Source organism: Rattus norvegicus, chromosome 8 (assembly GCF_036323735.1).
Source record: "Rattus norvegicus strain BN/NHsdMcwi chromosome 8, GRCr8, whole genome shotgun sequence".
In the NCBI taxonomy this organism is placed as follows: Eukaryota; Metazoa; Chordata; class Mammalia; order Rodentia; family Muridae; genus Rattus; species Rattus norvegicus.
In genome coordinates this window covers 112,473,359-112,488,603 of record NC_086026.1, presented here as the reverse complement: position 1 = coordinate 112,488,603, position 15,245 = coordinate 112,473,359, and the positions used below count along the sequence as shown (strand labels likewise).

Genomic DNA, 15,245 nt, shown 5'->3' with positions numbered 1-15,245 from the left:
TATGGCTACCACCACATTCTTTTCAGACAGTCTTTTGGGCTCTTTCCTGGCCTCATAGCCTCTATGCCCCATTCCCGTCTGCCCCCCGCCACAGTGACTGGTGTGACAAGATGGTGTGGTCTATGCATTCTTCATTTCTCTCACCCGAAGATTCCCCTCTCCTTCTCACAAGCTTAGCCATACACGGGGACTCTGATTTTACTGACTTTATGAAGCGCCTTTGAGTATTTTCATTAAGAGGTCTTGTTGATGGAAATCATAATTCACTAGGGCTCATCTAACCACAGCCTTTGGGAGACAGAGACCTTGTCTCATTCCCAATGGTGTTTCCCATTTGGTCATTCTGTATGAGGACAGTGAGGATGACTCTAGAATTCACTGTCTGTGACCCAGCTCTGTAAAGCAGAGTCCGCCTTATCCATTACCTTAAACAGGCACGTTTCTCCTTCGCTTATGACACGTCTTGTGACTTTGCTGTCACTTGCATAAATGTGCATATCTGACTGCAGAGATGGAGCCCTTCTGTTTTGACTTGTCACTGAATAGCTAATGGTTGATGGTAATCAAGAATATGAAGATGGAGAGTTGGCTCAGTCAATGATGAGGAGCTTAGATTGATCCTCAGAACAAAGGGGAAAAGGAAACTGGGCATGCTGGTGTGCATTTGCAATCCCATCACGGAGAAAGCAGACCTTTGGGGTTTTCTGGTTGTGATGCTTTGTCTGTGCTCAGCCCGGGGAGCGGCACTAGTAGAAAGTGTGGCCTTCTTGGAGAAGATGTGTCACTGTGCATGTGGGCTTAAGACCCTCGTCTTAGCTGCCTGGAAGTCAGTATTCTGCTAGCAGCCTTCAGATGAAGATGTAGAACTCTTAGCTCCTCCTGTCCCATGCCTTTCTGGATGCTGTCATGTTCCCACCTTAATGATAATGGACTAAAACTCTGAACCTATAAGGCAGCCCCGATCAAATGTTGTCCTATATAAGATTTGCCTTGGTCATGGTGCCTGATAACAGCAGTAAAACCCCAAGACACTGGCCATCCAGGGCAATCTATTTAGTGAGTTCCAGGGAGGTGAGAACAAACAAACAAAACAAAACAACAGCAAAACCAAGTGACTCCTGAACACACACACACACACACACACACACACACACACACACACACACACACACACACACAAATGAATCTTACCAGTCTCATTCTCAGAGAATCAGAGGTCACCACTGTTTAGATCATCAACAGGGTGCAGCCTTACAAACAGTATGGGAGGATTACCGACATGGCCACGGGAAAGCCCACTCAGATGGTTTCCACATCTTCCCAGGCATAAATCCCCAGGCACAGGTCTAGATCTCCAGTCAGTACTTAGCAGATCCAGTGGCAGCTCCTGTCCTTGCCGCCTCACCCTTGGACTGCCCTTCTTACAGGGCAAGATGCTGATCAGATACGCTCCTCTCTCTAAGGAGTTCCGTCAACCCTTGGGGCTGGATTCCTAAGGTCTGAGCTGGGCACTCAGAAAAGCAGAGAGGGATTCCTGGATAGACCTGCCTCCCGTCTTCCCAGAAGGGAGAATGTTCTGCATTCTCCCACTCGTTAAGGCTTCAAGTATCCTTATCTGACTTTGCGTCCACCTCTGGGAAGCAGTGAGCCTCGAGTGTAATAATAGACACACGAAAGCAACGGGAATAGCAACAAGACAACCCCACCCCTCTCCCTGCAGTCCTGCAGCATCCTTGGTCCATTCCCAGAGTCCTGGAAAACAGCACTTCTGTCCTCCATTGCTTTTTTTCCCCTGTATACCTCTGGTGCAATGTCTTGGTGCACCTGGCAACGGAGAGTGGATAACACCTTTGAGTCTGGAGCTCATCTCAGTTTCATCTAAGCATAAATATAGGACATGTTTGTTGTAGGACAATAGAGAACATACAAATGCACAAAGAACAAAGGGAACCTGTTGGTAGGCTTTCCTGCCCCCGTCCTGGGGAGACCCACTTCCGTCGGGGTGTACTTCCTTAGCGCTGCCCTCCTCTGTGTGTTCTAGCCACAACATACATACCTTTTGTGCATACGGTGGTCCATCCTGCCTCATTTTGCTTAACACCAGAGAAGAAGCTCCTTTCCAATGTTTAATCTATTCTTAAAATGTTAAAATTAGAGATGGCTCAGTGGTTGAAAACATTTGACTAGCGGCTCACAACTGTTGTTAATGCTAGTTCCAGGGGATCCGGCTCGCTCACACAGACATAGATGCAGGCAAAACACCAATTCACATAAAATGCAAGGTGTGGCTGCTCTGACATGGTGCTTCAGTAGTGGCCGAGAGGAGACTATGTCTATGCTCCAGGCTCTGACCTATGAACATCTGAACGGTTAGTAGCCTAACACTTCCTGAAATACTTGAGCCTGAGATGACCTCCCGTCCGACACCAGGCAGGACCAAATGGGCTCTCAGGGTGGAGAGTGAGCTGGAGACTAGAAGAACCCCACTTGGAACTGTGGGCCCCAGGTGGCCGTGAGCCTGAGACAGATGACCCTTGCAAGGGGCCACTCGGGCAGGCCGGGAGAGGAGTGAGCACAAGATGATCAGCAGACTGGCACCATGGGGCCTGGACAGGGAGCTAGTCTGAGATGACCACCATGCCAGCAGTGGCCAGACTATGCCCGAGATAACCCCTGCCTGGCATCATAATGCACAATCAGGGCATAGTACTCCTGAGGTGACCCCAGACACTCAGAGACTCCAGGCACACCACTAAGAGGAGCAAGTCAGTGGTGGAGAAGTGGGAAGAGAAACGGAAGGATGTGGACACAATGAAGAAAGACAGAACTGCAGACTCAAGGGCCATGAGGAGCCTGATGTGAGCCCCACCTGGGACCATAGTGGGGTATAGGCCTGTGAGTCACAGGGTGAGGGCACATCTTGGTCTGTAACCCTGAAGCACCTAGGCAGATGTCCCTGGTCTGGAATACCACCCAGGGACTTGTCAATATCTGAGTGTTGTGCAGAACTGGTCCTGTCTTTTGCCTGGGCATCATGGGAGGGCTAGCTGTCCCCGGGGTCATGAGAGGAAGAGAGCTAGCCCTGCCCTTCACCTGCTGCAGCACTTGGGAGAATGGGTCCTACCCCTCACCTGGGCAACAAAGTAGAGTTGACCCTGATGGCAGGGTTGTGGGTGAGCCAGCTCCAAGGGTGTGTGCATGGGAGAGCTGGCCCCATCACTTGTCTGTTGTGTGGTGACATTGGTTTGGGAGAGATGACCCACCCCCACCCCTTGTTACCTATGGCAGCAGGAGAGTTGCCCTGGGGTCATCAGAGTTGGGGAGCTGGCCCTGACCCTCACCTGGGCAGCACAGAAGAGTTGGCTCTGGATGTGGGGGTTGCTGTTGAGCCACGGACAAGGGCATGAGTGTGGGAGGGCCAGCCCTGCCTCACATCTGCTATGCAGTGGCATCAGTGAGGGAGAGATTCTCTCCTCTTCCTTTTGCCCTTGCCATGGATGGCAGGCAGAGAAAGTTGGCCCCAGTGGGGTCATGAGAGCAGGAGAGATGGTCCTGCCCCTCACCTGCACCTCACTTGGGCCGCAGAGTAGAACAGATGGCAGGGGTATGGGTAACCAGCCCTGAGGGTTAAAGCATGGGAGAACTGGCCCCATAATTTGTCTGCTGAGCGGCATCATGAGCAAAGGGAGATTTGCTCTCTCCCCACACTTACCCCTTGCCACCTATGGTAGGCAGGAGAGCTGGTCCTGAATCTTGTCTGCTGGGTGATAGCAGATGAGGGAGAGATGCTCTCTTCCCCTCGCTCATTCCTCACCATTTATGGCTGGTGGAAGACCTGGCCCCCAGCGTCGGGAGAATGGGAGAACTGGCCTTGTTCCTCATCAGTTGAAACATTGAGATTAGGAGAGCCAGCAGGCTGACCAGCTCTGATACCTCTCAGGCCCAGATCCAGGGCTTTGAATTGGCCCACCCCAACATCTACCCCCTTGATGGACTGCTGGAGTGCATTGACAGCTGGTCAGTCCTACAGATTCAAAACTACAGTATCACATGACACAGAGCAACAACAGGATATCCAAGAGGAGTCCCAGTGAGGTTCTAGTATTGATAGAGTAGCAGAAGCCAGAGATGTGAACCAGACCAACAAGTCATGGCAATGAAAGTTGCAATGAAAGACCAAACAAGTCATTGCAAGCAAAGAAGTGTGGATGAAAGGGTATACTGTGGGACACACTGTGACGCACGACACCTTCTGCTGAGAGGGAGGGTGCAAGGGCAGAGGGCAGGTATGAGGGGAGGAGATGAGTGGGATTGGGATGAATGATGGAAAGTTCACAAAGAATCAATAAGAAGTTAAAAAAAAACTTTAAAATTGATGTGTAGTCCAATTCCCAGCAGCACACATACACACAATAGATTTGTGAATATTCCACAGATACCTTGCGATTTATTTATTGACACTCCAATGATATAGATTGGCCCTTCCCTTTGAGTTTCTAAGCAGATGGGTGACATACTAAGACACTGTGCAAATGGTCAGGTCTCCATTAATTCTTTCATTTAGAAATCAACATTTTTAAAGCCATGACACAGATAGCCCCATGTTCACACTCAATCTTAATGTACTGTACGGGAGTGTGGGTGTGGGCTGAACACCAGAGAGGAAATGTGCATCTAGAGGAAAACGTGAGGAAGTTAGAGTTCCGGGACAACAGACGACAAGTCTGACTTAGAAAACAGCACTAGACAGACGTAGGACGCTATGGCTAGGTACCACTCTGGCTAAACTACTGGAGATTTATGGACAACAGCGCAGTTATAGAGGGGAAAAAAACTCAAGAGAGCACCCCCCCAGCTCTATACTTTTGTAAGTGGCAGTTCCTACAGGCCACCTCCCAATTTCCTCCATGATACAATGGGAATTAAGAGGCTGCCCTCATAGCCTAGGGAAAGGGCTTCATCAGTCAGCGTTCTGGAGGGACCTAGCTTTGTTCACATTATCTCACTAAACGTGTGCACCTATGCAGGAAACACAAATATATTGATAATTATAGTCACAGCTGAGTATCTGTCCATTTTGTTATAGTTCACCAGGCACATGGTCTTAATGGAGGGAAGTTTGTAACTGCTAATAAGGATGGGTTGGGACTGAGGGCAGTGTTCTGAATGTTCCTGATTTAAAGGTAACCAAGACCAGGCACAGTGGCTCATGTATGTAATCACCACACTTGGGAGGCAGAGGCAGGAGGATTATTGCAAGTTCAAGGAACATCAAGTTAATTTAGTGAGTTCCTGCTCAGCCTGGGCCACAGAGCAAGATACGTCTCCAAGAAGAAGAGGAGGAGGAGGAGGAAGAAGAAGAGGAGGAGGAAGAGGAGGGGTAAGAGGAAGAAAAAATGTAAGAAACTAAATTAGACTAAAATATAATACAAATAAGACATAAGACAACCAAACAGGTGTGGATAACGCCACTCCTGCTCGCTGTAAATTTTCTATACCAATGCATAATATATATATGTATATACATATATATATATATGTGTATGAATGATATGTTATATCTTAGTTAGTTTCAGCTATCAACTTGATGAGCCTAGAGTCATTTGAAGAAGAGTTTCCATTAAGGGATTAGAGTAGCCTGTGGTCATGTCTGTGAGGGATGGTCTTAACCGATGATTGATGTGGAGCACCTCTTCCACCCTGAGCAGTGCTATCCCAAGGTAGGTGGGCTTGGGTTGTAGAAGAAGGCTATCCTGTGAGTGGGTCAGACAATAGGCAAGCAGTGCTCCTCCATGATTCCTGCCTTTTGTTCCTGCCCTGGCTTGTGACCTTATGGCTTATGACCTTAAAGTATAAGATAAAATAAACCCTTTCCTCCCCAAGTTGCTTTTGTTCAAAGTGTTTTATCAAAAAAGCAAGCTAGAATAGGTTAAATGAGGTCCTAAGAGGTGAGTGACTAAGAATGGAGAGCCTTCTGCAGGGCAGAGAAATGGAAAGCAGGGTTGGGGTGGGGTGGTAGTGCAGGTGGTGGTGGTGGTGGTGGTGGTGGTGGTGGTGGTGGTGGTGGTGGTGGTGGTGCAGGTGATGGAGGTGGAGGTGGTGGTGGTGGTGGTGATGGTGCAGATCTTAGCTCAATGGACCAGATATGATTATGATGTCATCATCTGCGGGGTTGACTGGTGATACAATGAGGTCCTCATCCTTGAAATTACATGAACAAAGACAGGGACATCAGCAGATTTCTGCATCTTTAAGAAGATGAGTTTGTACATCACAGTCAATTCTGAAATTCAGTAGTTCCCCCGACCAGGAAGCTTCATCTTTCAGCTTGTATTTGTAAACTATCCTTACACGGGAGGCAGAAAGTTGACTTATTTCAATTTCCTTAGAGCATTTCCAGTTTGAAAACTGAAAGTCTCATGTCCCAGAGCAAATGGAGGTGGATGTTCAGCCTGGGAACCAGCGAACATACAGGCAATTCATCTCAGAAACTTGGGAGCCTCTTGGAGAGCCAGACAGAACAGCAGTGCCCAGCTAGAAAAGGTCTCACCCACAACCAATCAATCAACTACAGGTTGCTGGCTCGGCTCCCAGCGATGGCCTCCACATGCAGTGTGAGTCAAAGAAAAACAGGAAGTTTAAGAAAAAGAGGAGGTCCCAAGGCACAAGTAAGGAACAGCCTCACGTTGACTGAGAAAGTGGTCAGTTAAGATCTGTTTAGGATTCTGTTTGGCATCCAAAAGACACCAGGAAAACCCTGTGTCATTTCTACTGATAGATATTGGTAGCAACCTACCCATAGGTCCCTTTCCCCCAAACCCAGAGTATCCCACCAGATTCTGTAACTAGCTCCTCTTTGGGAGTGTCCCACTGGGCTCAGTTTAGAAATTTTTCTGACTCCATACTCCATATTCCCCTCCTATTTAAATTGTAGAGAATCTTTCCCTCTGTACAAGCTGACTGGGAAAGCTAGCCAAATAAAATAGTTCTTTCTATCTAGATGGCATTCCCCAAATTTGATGGGCTTCTTTTGGGATCCTGAATTTGAGAAACCCAAAACAAGTCCCTGGCTGTTGGGGTTACCTCATGATTTGGGGAACAAGAACAGACTTATAGAAATAGATGAGTGCGAACAAAATATAAAATTCATTTGATTTTCAGAAAAAAAGAATTTGTATTTGAAAAAAATGTAACTCTTGGGGCTAGTCAAGTCAGGCTATATCTCCAGATACTTTGTTCTCTTGTCTGTCCCAGATATGAAAACCTATTTGCTCCATTTAGAACCCAGGGCCTTGAGGTGAGGCATTTGACAAGAGTAAGTTCCATGTTGACCCCTTCAGGGGACCTTTGCATCTTACCTGAACTTCTTGGTGCTCTGGGCTAGTCTATATCCCAGAGAAATTTGATGTAACACCCCTCTGAACATAAGTGACTTGTCAAGAAGACCCCCAGGCTCCTCCAGGACCCAGATACTCATTAAATCTCTAAGAAGATGTGCTAGGTCAACTTATGTCTACTTGACACACAAGCTAGAGTCATCTGAAAGACAGAAACCTCATCTGAGAAGATGCCTCCATAAGATCCAGCTGTAAGGTATTTTCTTACTAAGTGATCAATAGGGACGGGTCCAGCCCAGTATCGATGGTATCTTCCCTGGGCTGGTGGTCCTGGGTTCTATCAGAAAGCAGGCTGAGCAAGCCATGGGAAGCGAGGCAGTAAGTAACACCCCTCCATGGCCCCTGCATCGGTTCCTGCCTCTAGGTTTCTGCCTTGTTTGAGTTCCCGTCTTGACTTCCTTTGATGATGAACAGGAATATGGAAGTCTAAGCTAAATAAACCCTTTTCTCCAAAATTTGCTTTATTGGTCATGGGGTTTCATTCCCACAATAGAAACCCTGAGATAGGAGAAGAAAGTCCGCCACATCTCTGGTAGCAGAGGGTAACCCTGGGCATTAGCACCAAATACTGATCACATTCAATGTCCCAAGTGCTCCCAAGTCCTTCAGCTCCCTCTCTTAGCTTCACCCTTGCGCTGTACCTGAGCCTCTTGGAAATACTTCTGAGCTTCCCTACCCAGAACAGAAAGTGACTGGGAAGACCAGCTCATGAGCCAGCTGCCCACCCCCACAGTATCAGCCCATCCCTCACCGCCACAGTGAAGTCCAAGTTGACTTCTGCCTTGGTTTTGCACTCCACCCCTGAGAAGATTTAATTAACTTTAACAGTAAGGCACGTCCAGGTCACCAAGGTCCTCTGAGCCAAACCAGCAGGGCATTGATGGGAGAATCTCATTGCTTCCACTGGGTCCACAGAAGCTCTCCAAGCACAGCACAGATCTAACTGGCCCACTCCTAGTCTCTTCTCAATCAGCGACTGACAGCACGAGATGAGAGTTTGAGTCTGGAAAAGGAACCCTGAGACCGTGGAGCTCAAGCCTACAGGTCACGGATGAGAGAAGCTAGAAGACAGAGTCCTTCTGTGGTCATGGGAAGAGGGTGGCTGGGAGGGAGTCGCTGAATGGGAATTCCTGCTTTGCCAGTTACTCAGCACACAGCCCCGTGTGGTTCTCTTTTTCCTCAGCTGTGAGATGGAGGTATTGTGTTGAGCCTCTCTTCAGGGCTGTCACTAGGATTATACAGGAATTTTTATTTATTGTGTGTGTGTACACGTATGTATACCTGTGCGTGCAAGTGCACATGCATGTACTTGTGGAGGCCAGAGGTTGATAGCAAGCCTCTCTCCGTCTTAGTTTTGAGACAAGCTCTCTCACTGATCCTGGAACTTATGGATTCAGCTGGGATGGCTGACCAGGGAACTTCAGGAAACCTCCCGTCTCTACCCTCGCAGCACTGAAATTAGAGGCCTGTGCACGGCTCCCAGATTTTTACATAGGTCCTGGGGTTCTAAACTCAGGTCCTCATGCTTGCATGGTTAAAACCTTACAGACCGAGACATCTCCCACTCCCATAGAAAAGAATTCAGAGGCACAGATCTAAAAGTCCATGGGGAAAGGCATGCCAATCAGCGGGGACCAGAAGGCAATTGGGGGGGCAGAGGTGCTCATCCCCATTGTCAAAAGTGAGATTGAAATCTGCCCGGAAATCATCCCAAAAGCCAAAGGGCAAGGGGAAACTCTGTGAATTATCAGGCTTGATATCTACACCATTACTTGCTCTGTAGCTACAATGATTGGAGAGTGATACAAGGAGGGGCCTGCAGGTGTGCAGCAATAACACTAAATGAAGAAGCAGTAGACCCACAGGAGACCAGCCAGCTCACTTTGGACAAGAGCGCCGAGACAGGATAGGAGAGAAGAGACGTGGCGTTAGAACATGGAGAGGTAAAAGCAGACCCAGTCCTCACATCTACACAGGACAACTCAAATTGCAACACATTTAAGGGGACAACCGGGAGGCATTTACAACAAGATACGGGGGAGAAAACCACTGAGGAGCGATGATTCGGTGATGCGTTCTTAGATGGAGCACCAAAAGGAGGATTCAAAACGCTGAAGCCTGATAAATGGGAGCTAGATGTGGCAGTATATACTTGGTACCCCAGCAACGGAGATAGAAGTCAAGGGGATCAGGAGTTCTAGGCCAGCCTCAACTACACAGTGAGTAGAGGGCAACTGCCTATATGAGCTTAAAAACAGACAGACAGACAGACAGACAGACAGACAAACAAACAAACAAAGCTGGTGTTGTATATAGTAATAAAAAAAGAAGCCCTGTTTCAAATGATGTGGACGTTGAGGACCAACACCTAAGGTCCTCTGACTACTGCATGCTCACATGTGAGCTCATGTACACACACACACACACACACACACACACACACACACAGAAAGAGAAAGAGAGAGAGAGAGAGAGAGAGAGAGAGAGAGAGAGAGAGAGAGAGACCAATAATTGGGATCCATCAAAATTAAGGATTTTCTCCATAAAATCATTCTAAATGATTTGTAAAAAACCAACCTACAGATTCAAAGACAAAATCTGCAGACCAAATAACCCAATAAGGGACTTGCAGCTGGCGTACCCAAAGAGCTCGAAAAGCTACACTCCTTAAAGGAAAACGGCAACATGAATGGCCAACACGAAAAGAAAAAAGTTCAATCCTGATCTCTCCAGCCATGAAGAAAACATGAACGAGACTCGGAGAGATGGCACTGCACCTCTAATAGAATTTTTACAAACAGGGAGTGATACTATCAAAAGCCAACCAATCCGCCAAGCAGCTGACACACGTGTAAGGTGAGATGACCCTTCCAGGGAAGAGCTGGGAAGCTCCTTTTTAAAAAGCATCATTGTTCAACAGCCACACCACCATGCAACACTCCACACCATTTACCCTGGAGAAATTACGAGCTATGTCCACACGAAAGCCCGTATACCATCGCTCATGCGGATTTATCTGAACTAGTCCCAAGTGGGAGATAGGCCAAATGCCCTTCAGGAAGTGAACGTGTGCAAACAAAGCACAGAGCATCCGTAACTTGGCTCAGTACTCAGCACTTTATAGGAACCAACTCTTGGTCCACTAACAGTTTGGACGGAATGGAAGGCAAATACGTTATTCTGAATGAAAACGGCCGATTTCCAAAAGATCACCTGTCACATGGTTCCATTTATGTAACAGCCTTGAAATAAGACAATCCTGGAGATGCAGACTAGACCAATGCTGGCGGTGAGGGACAGTGGCCAGAGGATGAGACCCTCAACAAGCTGGCACAAGGGGAAACACTCCTGAATCCTCGGATGGGTGGTGTCTGCACAGATCCACATGTGATAAAGCAGTACAGGACGGTGCTCTGTGCGCACGAGACAGCAATGTTAACTTCCTGCCTTTGGCATCCTTGATAATTACTGTTGTTCTATAACATGGATCCCTGAGAGACACTGGGTGTAGGCTACACCAGCTCTGCTGAGAGTCTGTCACCGTTTCAACCTGAAAGCCGTCTTCTAAAAGACTCTAAACAGATCTCATTGCACCTCATATTAGCAACACAAGTGACTTTCTCACGGAGCCCCTGTGAGAGAGCCCCCAGTAACAGCTACTGGTGCGGGGCATGAACAACAGCAAACTCGCACCCCCCCTCATTTCTTCACAGTATCCCTTGAGAAAACCATCTCTAGAGAGTCTTAGAATAATAGAAGAGTAACCCTCTATCCCCAAACAGGGCTCTTGGGGGGCGCATGCCAGGACCTCTCCCTCTGAGTCTCCTGTCCTTGCCCTCTCGGTGCCCCCTCCCCACCCTTGGGACTGGATACATAGTCGTCATGTGCGGCCAGAGAGAAAGGGTCAGAGGATTCTGACCTTCCCCTACAAACACCGTAATGGATGACATGCTGAGACCAGAGAAGGTGAGGAGAAGCCTGCCCTCACCCCAATAGCCCAGGCTGGGTCTCCTAGCTTGGAAAAAGAGACATGTCACAGTCAGGACAGACGAAAGTTACAGCAATGTAACTTGTTTCCGTTTGTTCTGTAGTGAGAGGAGAAAAGCTATGGAGGAGGGCATGGAACACCATCCCAGAGAGGATCCCAGTATTCTAGTTCTGGGGAAGCCATCAGTCCTCATCCTTCCTTCCCCTACCTTCTGATAAATTTGCCAAGATGGCCTCCTGAGACCACAACACTGGTCTGAAGGCAATAGAAAGGCGCCCCCTGGAGGGAAGTGGGCGAGTCTTGGTTTGCTCTTCTCTGGCGCAGAGAGTCCATTGGGAATGTCCTCCTGCGGGTGGATTAGATGGTTGGCAAAGCTGTCCTAGAGTTTGGAAACGGAGAAGTGACGCTCAAGATGCATCACCAGGGTTGAGGGGTCAAAGGCGTCAGAAATTACAGACCAGGCATGAACAAGGTTCTTTAAACCCATGGGTGCTCCCGGGCCACTCAAACCAAGCCACGAGGCTGGCCCTTCTTTTCTCTCCCCCTACAGTTCTTCTGCTGAAGTGCCCTCCACCCCTACTGGGCAGCTTTTCTTCAAGTTAGGCTGGCGGTCCTTACCAGCGGACCCCTTCTACTATAAGATAATCTCGACTTAGCTCCAATATGGTGTTTCCGGATTTGTCTGAGGCTGCCAGGAGAAGTCAAGAGCAGAGCCTACCTCCTCCCAACACCCTCCTGCCCCAGGATCTCCGAGGGAAGCTGTTTTTAATTAGGAGTCCTGGGCCTGTACCAGACCAGTGGACAGTGATTGTTTGAGCAGGTTCTGGGATTCCTAAGAATCTTCTTACAAACCAGACCTCAGGAGATGTCTCCTGCAGGAGGAGATATAAAAACTCACCACAAAAGGTTTGGGGGTGACTCTGAGTTAGAATGCTTTCTTACATGGCTCTGGGTTTAACTCACAGCACCACAAAGCAAACCGGAAGCAAAATACTTCCCCAGGGATAAGGTGTTAGCCCAACCTATGAAGTACTTGCTTTCTAAGCAAGAGAATCCCAGTTCTAACCTCAGCACCTATGGAAGACTGACATTGCCCAAATACAGAGTGGTTTTGATCCCAGTAGTAGGATCCTAGAGACAGGAGAGCCCTAGGGATGAATGGCTAGCCCGTTGACCATGATCAGTGGGTTTCAGGCAATTCAAGACCCTTTCTCAAAGGAGATAGGTGTTCCTAAGGCTGATACCTCCATATATCTATGTGTCCGCATGTGTCCACTTGTGTACACACACACACACACACACACACAGTATATATATATATATACATACATACATACATACATACATACATACACACACACACACACACACACACACATGTATATATTCCCCTCACTGCATGGTGGCGCCGCACACCTTTCATCTCAACACTCAGGAGGCAGAGGCAGGTGGATCTCTGAATTAGAGACCAACCTGGTTTACAGAATGAGTTCTAGGACAACCAAGGCTGCACAGAGAAACCCTGTTTCAAAAAATCAAAATAATAATAATAATAATAATAATAATAATAATAATAATAATAGTAATAAATTCCTCTAAGAGTTGCAAGGTTGCAAGACTCTTCATGTGAAGAGAGAAGAGGCAGGAGTGGGTCAGCATTGGGGATTTCTGTCTGAGTCCCCTCTGTACCCACACCTGAATGTCTCCCAGATCTGAAGAAAGCACTGTTAAGTGATGGCTGTGTAGTCGCCACCTACAGGGCCAGCGTAGAAGACGCAGCTCTTGGGAGGGGCTGGGGGGGATGAAGGAGCTGGAGGGATGGACGGAGGGGCTGGGAGGACGGAGGAGAGGCGGGGAGGACAGGCAGAGGGACCGGGAAGATGGACAGAGGGGCTGGGAGGGGAGAGACTGGGAGGACGGAGGAGAGACTGGGAGGACAGAGGAGAGACTGGGAGGATGAACAGAGGGGCTGGGAGGACGAACTAAGGGGTTGGGAGGGTGGATGGCGGGGCTGGAAGGACGGACAGAGGGGATGGGAGGACGGACGGAGGGGCTGGGAGGACAGACGGAGGGGCTGGGAGGACAGACGGCAGGGCTGGGAGGACAGTGCTCCTGCTCCACAGCTGCTCTGGCCTCTCCCCGCCACCCCTCCCCGGTCCACGAAGGCTTGATTTCCTTATCAGCGAGGTTGCTAATGGTATCCTCAGCTAGAGTTGTAAAGCAGATGGGCTGTGGTACAAGATCCTCAACGTCTGTACACTCACACAGCTCAGTTACGGTTGGCTGTTGTTTGTTGTTATTATGGACATTACGATAAGTGTGATTAACTGTCATTGTTAACTGATAACTGCATCGTGAAATTAACGCGACAGTGGTTTCTTCTCCTTTTTAGACAGGTCTCATGTTGCCCAGGCTGCCTCAAGTTTACTCTGTAGCTAGTGATGACCTAAGCTTCTAATTCTCCTGCCTTTATCTCTTGAATGCTGAGATTACAAGACCTCCATGCCCAGTTTTTTTCTAATTTTTATTATGAATTCTTATTTTTAATCTATATCTATCTTTCAATCATTTAAAAGATGTTTCTACTTAACAACTTTCGTCTGATATATTTTGATCATTTTCTTTTCTCCCCAACTTCTCCCAGAACCTCTCCACTTCCAGAACCACTCGACTTTATGTTCTTTCTCTCCCTTTAAAGAAAACTCTCAAAAATGAAAATACAAGCAAACAAACAAAAAAACCCCCAATAAGCCAAAAATGCCCAAGCTAAACAAAAACCCTACAACAAATAAACAAAGACAAACAAAACCACGAGCTTTGTTTTATCTTAGCCAGCTACTCCTGGGCTTGGGTCTGCCCTGAAGCGTGGTTGATATACACAGGGAGACTGCGTTGAAGAAAACTGATTTTTGCCTTTGCTGGTATGTAACAATGATAACTAGAGCATCTTGGTGAGAGGTGGGACTTACTCTCCCCTCTCAGTACTGGGACCCCCATCTGGCTTGAACTGTGCAGCCCCACGACGCAGTGTCAAAGATGGAGCCCAGGACTTCATTGAAACGGGAGCTCCTGGATGACATGGGAATGCACAGCCTTGCTTACAGAAGTGAGAAGTGAAGTGATCTCACTTGGGGCTCACCCTGGGGAGACCCGTATTACTATTACCCTAGGTCATTCTTACTGAGGTGCATGATAGGAACTATTCATGACTCCCAGTTTTTCAAAAGAGGACCCCAGAGGGCCAAGAAAGGTGAGCCGTGCTTCCTGCATGACCCAGGAAGTGAGTGGCTGGGCTGGGCCATGGACCTGTATCCTCTACTTTATTCCTCCCTTGAATCATGTGGAGCGTGGGTTTACAGCAACGTCCACTCTTAATAGTCCATCCCAGTGACAAAGATCCCAGCAAAATGACAAGCCATTGGGCTGGAGGTCCCTCGTCACCTGCCTGGGTCTGTCACCTTTCCCCTGCTGGGAAAGTATAAGGCAGTCACCCAACCTGTCCTCAAGAAGAGGAAATCTCCCTTCCAATAGCAAAGGCCCAGGCATAGATTCGCAGGGCAAGGAAAAGTTTAGCTAGTCTCTCCACTCTGGTGTGCCTAGGGTCTCCAGGAGGAACCCGGCTAAGGAGGGCTGTTCTCCAAACAGCCTGCCATCTGATGCTTATTGTTCACCAACCAACGAGATGTTTTAACAGATTCAAGAAAGCCTCTTGGCTGATAAGGGCTCTTTGCTCTCCCTTCTGAGGCCAACTGGCCTGGGTCCAGGTCTCAGGCATGAATCTCGGCATCTGAATGTGGGTTTCATCTCATTTTAATATATTTTCAACGAAATGGCCTCCACCCACTTATTTTTAGGGGTTA

The 15,245-nt window shown here is 48.1% G+C and overlaps 1 protein-coding gene and 1 pseudogene across 2 annotated transcripts in view; one reads left to right on the top strand and one right to left on the bottom strand.

Annotated features, from left to right (window-relative positions):
* The window catches only part of Slco2a1 (solute carrier organic anion transporter family, member 2a1), an 84,185-nt gene that overhangs the window by 63,320 nt on the left and 5,620 nt on the right, over positions 1 to 15,245 (bottom strand).
* On the top strand, positions 2,262 to 2,386 carry LOC120094519 (small nucleolar RNA SNORA17; annotated as a pseudogene).